General features: G+C 44.2%; 1 long non-coding RNA gene across 1 annotated transcript; it reads right to left on the reverse strand.

The window, feature by feature from the left end:
• Window positions 1-2,473: 2,473 nt before the first annotated feature.
• On the reverse strand, window positions 2,474-3,774 carry LOC121384589. The gene is made up of 2 exons (XR_005959412.1): window positions 3,436-3,774; window positions 2,474-2,993 (listed from the first exon to the last, which is right to left on the reverse strand). It is a non-coding gene; the product is annotated as an uncharacterized LOC121384589 (long non-coding RNA).
• Between the last annotated feature and the right edge of the window lie 4,339 nt (window positions 3,775-8,113).

The raw sequence follows: 8,113 nt of genomic DNA on the forward strand, positions 1-8,113 counted from the left end.
TACGATGTTCTAAATAACCGTGTGGGCGCCTTACGATTGCCTTGCGGTCGCTATGAGGACGCTTCGAGGTTCGTTAACTAGCGCCTTGCGGTCTCCTCATGCATTTTGATTTCATGACTTTTACGATTGCCGTGCGGACCCCGTAACATTTGTGAACACTGCTTCCGCAACCCGCATAGCCGTACGATTTGTAAAAATCCCATCTACAAACCGCAGACCGCAGAACCGTGCGGCGACAGCATCATGTGACCGAGGCAGTAGCAAAAGTATGTAATTACGATTTCCTTAAATGTTTTTTTTTTCTTCAGCCTACAACTATTAAAGGCCTATTAGACTAATTGTTGTTTCTGAGAACATATTGATAAGATACGGCCGGTCAGTAAGTTTAAAAAAAAATATACTAAATTCAGAAATTTAGATTGCTACAAAAGCAACACACTTTGCCCGCCCGTTCTGCAAAAGTGTTCCGAATGATCGGAATATTCCTATCGACAGTATGACTTCCGCTTACATACATTCAATGAATACAGTTGATGCTGTTTTCTTTTTCTGAACGAAAACTTATGGTTTCAGTTTCAATTTCTCAAAAATTATATAAGTTAACAGTATAAAATTTTCACCTTGCAAATTTTTAAAGGAGGTTTTTTAGTGCCGCGAGATATGTTTTATGGGCGCTATACGGGCGTGGGCGCGATCGCGCCCGTCAAATAGCAGTCACCGAGTTGGGTACGATATACTATTTATATTCCAACAGAACATTTATCTTACCCAAAGTGCCATTATGCAACTATAATGCTGCACAAGTCCCTTTTATTTTCAAATCATCTTCCAAAATATGCAAAGCGATGAAAACGGCATCTTATTAAAACGCATTGTCATTGGTGTTACTAATGGTCATTGGTGTTAGTACCTGGTAACACTAATGACAGGTAACACTAATGACAGGTAACACCAATGACAAAATAAGTAAATAATAAATTTTTGCTCTCTAAACAAACAGTTGAGTAAACTGAAAAAGTGCATTTTGTAGCAGACATACGGTGTCTATAATAACATACAAAAAGTTTCTTAAAATTATTAACCATTACATAAATACGATTGTAACACCAATGACTGTGAATAAACATATTTTTATATCTTGACAACACATTCATGACATTTAAAGACAACTATTCACAATTGTTCATATGTCTGCTGTGTTTGACAAATAAGTTTCATAGCCGATATCTACTGGTGGAATGTTTCATCCGGAGAGCATTTGGTTTCTTTTGTTTTCTCATAAGTATATACAGTAACACAAATGACATAAAATTTCAGGGACAAGCTTATATTGCCCACCATCTTTTGAATACGGAAACTATAATGAACAGCATTGAAAAAGCACGACCAGTTGATGATAACACATGTGAATGGGGCGTATATCAGCATTAAAAATATCAATGAATAAGTACCGAACTACCTTATAGACCATGCATGACGACGAATAACCGAATAACTTACAAAAACGATTGCCTGAACACTCCGTGAAACACATCACCAAAACACAACATATTGCATGCATAGCATGAAAAACGTAAATTAAATGTGCAAATCATGCTAATTGGGGCTATAAAAGATGGTATCTGAAAAGCCACCTTCATTTATGAAGTAGTCTTTGAGGGAACGTTAAACAAGTGATGGCAAGGTTGACAGCTGAGGAACGTGAACGTGCCTTAGGCATGCTCCAAGTCGGCATTTCGAGTAGTCATCGCACAGTGGTTTGGATGCCACCATTCAACAATCACTAGACTCCACAGGAGATACCAGCAGACAGGAACCACCAGAGAATGCTGATTGTCGGTTGCGGGTGTGTCGTAGGCGTGGAGAACGTGACCACAATAACTGCCTTGTCCAGACGGATCGTGGGTGGAGGGAGTGTCACTGAAAAGCACTATGTTTGCCGTGACAGAATGAATGCCATTTACTACCGGGATAACGTCTTGCAAAATCGTTATTTCCTTCTTTCATCAGCATCGGGATATGCACACATTTCAGCAAGACAACGCCTGAGCGCACACAGCACGTGTTACAACACAGTATCTAGCGAACAAATGTCCCTTTGCTTGAATGGCCAGCATTGTCCCGATTTATCGCCAATTGAGCATCTTTGGGATTACCTTGGTCAACGCACCTCGCATCGTCCACAAATGAATAACCTTAGAGAACTAGAAAACGCACTACAGCAGGAGTGGAATGCTATCCCCCATAACACTATTCGCAGACTTATCGGGTTGATGAGAAGACGATGGATGGCTTGTGTTGCTGCAGATGGTGGTCATACGCGCTATTAACTGTATTATCTCCACAGGTCTCCACAGGTCTTTCATACGTAGATGAATTAAAACTAATCAATGATTGTGCATCCTTGTCACAGATGGACGAGTGATTGACTATCAGTAAGACATATTGTCCAAGAAACAAGTCAAACAAAAAAACATTTCAACAAATGTATATACAAAATATAAATATACACAATGACGATTTCACTCCAAATATCACTACCCCAACCTTAAATTAAACCCCCCAAAAAACTAATCTGGTGTCCATGGTAAACCAGTCTGAGCCAACTAGCTTCTAGTCAATGTTCGAGCCTTAGTTAAATAATCATGTTAAACCAGTTCAGTTTGTATCAGTATAAACTCATCTGAAATTCACTGTCATTGCGAATACTATCAATATCTTGATGTCGACCAGACACTAGCACATCTTGGATGGTTGGCTGTTGACATCTCTTGCAGACATCCTAACAACAGTCCGCCACCACGCTAGTCTGTAGACATCTCTTGCAGATGGTCCTCCTACAGTTCCGCTGGTCACATCTGTGTCATCCCTCACACCCAGTTATAGCTCACATAGCTATCATAGCTCTCGTAGCTCACATTCTTCTCATGGTTCTGGCTCACGCTCAAACCCAAAGATTCTCGTGGTTCTGGCTCACGCTCAAACCCAAAAAGCTGAAACAAAAATGTCTACAAATAGGCTCACTTAATGTAATTATGGCAATAAAATACCTCATTATCAAGCCCGTCTGACACTTATAAAAACTATTGTAACACAATAAACCAAATTAACCTTAACCCTTGTTTTGTACCATATTTACTCCTGGCGCACAACAACACAAATTACGCTTAACCCTCTAATACGGTCAGTTACACAACCGAAAACATACACTATACACACACCCAAGTATCCTATAACAAAGTAAAACTACCTAAGTTATAGCACCTGATTATGCACTAATATACAACACCACTTACATGTATATCTAAATACAAACAAATAAACAACCCTATTAATAATCACCACAAACAAATTACAATTAACTGAATTTCCCTGTATTTGAGTCTTGGGGGAAAATATAGTGAAACTATCTGTCCAAAAGACTAAACCACATACCTCCTAAGAGCCATTTCCCAGTCAACTTGCCTGCTGGAAACCTTCTTGGCAAATGCACTGATGAACAGACAGGTGACATTTACCTTTCCCACAGCCTGCATGCTTTTTACCTGCAGCTTAATTCCCCACTGAAGAAACTCAATATACTGCTCATAAAAAGTTATGACAACGTTTTCACAATTTACCCAGTATGCTCATGCTCTACCAGATATGGACAAAATATTGGGCATTTATTATATACTCTTCAAAAAAAGAAACGCAAAAGGGTACAAATGGGTTATAACTCCGATTTTATGTTTCCTACCGGTTCATGCTTTGTGAATATAAGGTCATTGCATGTCCCAAACACATTCCCACGGTTACATTCGATAAAACGCAGCTACTGTACAATAAAGTTCCAAAATGTGAATATTCGCAAAAACGCAGCCACGTGCAAACCATGTCACCACTGCACGTGCGTTGTCTGCACGTGCAACATGAACACTGACAGTATAAAAGTGCAGGGTGTTCGCTTGCCTGGCCTCTGTATCTGGCCGACAGTTGACAATCCAGGACATGCCACGTCTCAGTGAACCGCAGAGAAACAATGCCATCGGCCGACTAGACGCAGGCGAATCCAGAACGGCCGTTGCCAGGGCATTCCATGTGTCCCCAAGCACCATCTCCAGACTGTGGGACCGTTACCAGCAACATGGATCAACACGTGACCTCCCTAGATCCGGTCGACCACGGGTCACTACCCCCGGGCAGGACCGCTACATCCGGGTACGCCACCTTCGGGAACGATTGACTACTGCCACCTCCACAGCCGCAGCAATACCAAGTTTGCGCAGGATATCCGACCAGACCGTACGGAACCGCCTACGTGAGGTAGGAATTCGTGCCAGACGTCCAGTTCGAGGTGTCATCTTAACACCACAACACCGTCGACTCCCGACTGCAGTGGTGCCAGATTCATCGACAATGGCCTCAACTGCGATGGAGACAGGTGTGGTTCAGTGACGAGTCCCGATTTCTGCTCCGACGTCATGATGGAAGATGTCGCGTGTATAGGCGTCGTGGTGAACGTTATGCTGCAAACTGCGTGCAGGAAGTGGACAGATTCGGCGGGGGTAGTGTCATGGTGTGGGCAGCCATCTCACACACTGGCAGAACTGACCTGGTCCACGTGCAGGGCAACCTGAATGCACAGGGCTACATTGACCAGATCCTCCGGCCACACATCGTTCCAGTTATGGCCAACGCCAACGCAATGTTCCAACATAACAACGCCAGGCCTCACACAGCACGTCTCACAACGGCTTTCCTACAGAACAACCTTAATGTCCTTCCTTGGCCGTCGATATCACCGGATTTGAACCCAACTGAGCATCTATGGGACGAGTTGGACCGACGCCTCCGACAGCGACAACCACAGCCCCAGACCCTGCCCGAGCTGGCAGCAGCCTTGCAGGCCGAGTGGGCCACCATCCCCCGGGACGTCATCCGTACTCTGGTTGCTTCAATGGGCAGGCGGTGCCAGGCAGTTGTCAACACACGCGGAGGCCACACCCGGTATTGACTCCAGATGACCTTGACCTTGGTGGTGTGTCCTATCACTTACTCACAATGGACTAGAGTGAATTGTGAACAATCCTGCAACATTTGGTAATTATCGGACTCACCATTCAATAATTAAATCAATTCTCCAAATGTTACTACAATGTGGTTTTGCGTTTCTTCTTTTGAAGAGTATATAAACCCCCTCTAACATCATAAAATACATGAAACTAATCTTTTCTGTGACAATACCCTAATAATATAATATAATATATATTTTTTGTTTTGTTTACAGCAAAGATTAAGAAACCTTAAAATTCAACATAATACACTACTTCCCTCAAACTCTACATACATTCACTATCAAATACCATACCACATTAAGATCATATATAACATCTAAAACACTACATCCTCAATATGTCTATATATTGTATAGTTCTTTGAAATCAACACAACTGGCATTCTAATCTGATTCTAATCTACTTAGATAATCTGCTCCAACATTCTCCTTCCCTTTGATTGCTTCTATGCGAATTCTGTAGGGTTGCAGCAGTAATGCCCATCTCATCAACCTAGCATTAGCCATTTTAGCCTTGTTTAAGTATGTTAGGGGATGATGATCAGTTTCCACGACAAATGACTTGCCATAAAGATACCTCTGCATCTTTTGGACACCCCACACCAAAGCTAAACATTCCTCCTCAATAGCAGCATAAGACTGTTCACGGGGTAACAATTTCCTACTTGCATAAGCCACTGGAAGTTTTTCCCCATTCTCCTCCTGCAACAATATATACTAGGCGGCAATAAAAACGCAATCTCGGAAATGATCATGGTTTATTTTATTATGCGAGATCCCACAAAAATGAAACTGATACCACCAGTGAGACCAACCACTGGCCCATCTGACTGGCACTGTCAGCCGCCAACAGTGAATCGCGCATACCGTCTCTGGCGATGTCAACGTCATGGGGGTCAGTATTTCGTGTGACCTCCATGTGCTGCGATGCACGCCTGCAGCCTCCTAGGCATGGACATGCACAGGCGCCTCACCACACGTCGTGGGATGGCTGCCCAGTGATGCTGCAATGCCTGCTGCAGCTCAGCGAAGGTCTGTGGTGGATTCGGTTGGTTTTGAACACGACGTCCCAGCTCGTCCCACATGTGCTATATTGGGTTCATGTCCGGGGAAACTGCTGGCCAATCCAACACAGTGACATGGTGGGCACGAAGAAACGCCTGTGTACGCCTGGCAGTGTGCGGCCGAGCGTTGTCTTGCTGGAAGACGAGCCTGTTTCCGCCATGCCGTCTCATCAATGGGAGGAGGACCGCCCGCAGGATGTTGTCGACGTAGTGTTGCGCGCATTAAGGTTTCCCTGTACCACCACGAGTTCGGACCGGAAGTCAGCATTGATGGCGCCCCAAACCATGACTCCGCCGCCCCCGTAGCGGTCCCTCTCCAGAACACAGGCCTGCGCGACACGTTCTCCACGACGGCGGTAAATGCAACGACGTCTGTCCGTGACACTCACGTTAAATCTCGATTCATCCGAGAAGATGACATCTCGCCATCTCCTGGGTCGCAAATGCCCACCATTCCTGGCCCATAAGAGTCTTGCTTGACGATGTCTGTGCAGGAGGATAAGGCCACGGTAGGGTCGGTGGCAATGCAGTCGTGCTGCGGCAAGACGTCTCCGGACAATTCGGGCGCTGATGAGTCGTCCCCTGGTTCCCACTTCAGTCCTGGCAGTGCTTGCGGCTGTCAAAAACCGATTGCGCAGGTGCCGCAACCGTATGTTCCGGTCCTGTCTATTGGTCGTTACGCGTGGTGTGCCCGAACGACGGCGGTCATTGACGGTCCCTGTCGTCTGATATCGGTTGAGGAGCCGATTTATGGTTGACGGGTGCACGTGGAACCGTTGTGCTACCCGCAATTGCGAGTTTCCGACATTCAACAAGCCAATGGCTTGATTCCGATCGGCGTTGTTCAACCGAGGCATCGTGTAGGAGTGAGATACTCATTGCCACCTGCGTGTTCTGAGTGTGCCCGGGTATCAGGAAATGCACGTGCAAAGTGTTATTTCGCCAAGTGGTTGCGTGTGCGCGATTTACTGGATAATGCTGCTGCTGAAATAATGTGTACCACTGTACCATGTACATTGACGAATAGCGTCAACGAAGTCCAACCGGAACGTATATTATTTTGACAAAAGGAAATTGCGTTATTAATGACGGCTAGTATAGCACCAACTCCTCGATCCGAAGCATCAGTCCTCAGAATAAATGGTCTCTTAAGATCAGGAAGTTTTAGAACAGGACTGCAAATCATTGCTTTCTTCAGTGACTGAAATGCATGTTCATGGGCTTCTGTCCAGCCCACATGGTTTGGATTTCCTTTCCTCATTAGGTCAGTAAGTGGAACAGCAATCAGAGAAATTCGGAATGAACTTCCTATAGAATCCAACGATACCTAAAAATGATTTCACCTGTTTCTTTGCTTTGGGTCGCGCTGCCTCTTTAATAGCTCTGACCTTGTCTGCAAGTGGCCGTAATCTATCTTGACCAATCAAATGACCCAAACATTCCAAGTTGTGAAATCCTATGTAACACTTAGATGGTTTTGCTGTGAGATTTGCTTCCTGGAGTCGCTTAAACACTTTCTCCAGAACTGATAAATGCTCTTTCCATGTCATAGTGAAAATCAAGATGTCATCAATGAAGTTATCCACATTCTCAATTCCATCTAACAATTTCCTCATCAATCTACTGAATACTGCTGGCGCTGTCACCAAGCCAAATGGTAATACTCTAAACTGAAACAAACCTTGTGCTGTAGAAAATGCCGTTTTATCCCGACAATCCTCTTTGACTGGAAGCTGCCAATAACCTTTACATAAATCAAGTTTTGAAAAAAACCTGTACCCTGACAACTTCGAAAACATTTCCTCAGCATTTGGCATTGGCTCTGCATCAAACAAGGTTATTTTGTTCAGATGGCGAAAATCAACACAAAATCTGTTTGTGCCATCCTTTTTCTTTACCATGACTATAGGTGAACAATAGGGTGATTCTGACCTCTCAATTATACCCATCTGTAGCATTTTTGCTATTTCCTCTTTTTACTGCATCCTTCATA

This window comes from Gigantopelta aegis, chromosome 10 (genome assembly GCF_016097555.1).
Source record: "Gigantopelta aegis isolate Gae_Host chromosome 10, Gae_host_genome, whole genome shotgun sequence".
Lineage (NCBI taxonomy): Eukaryota > Metazoa > Mollusca > Gastropoda > Neomphalida > Peltospiridae > Gigantopelta > Gigantopelta aegis.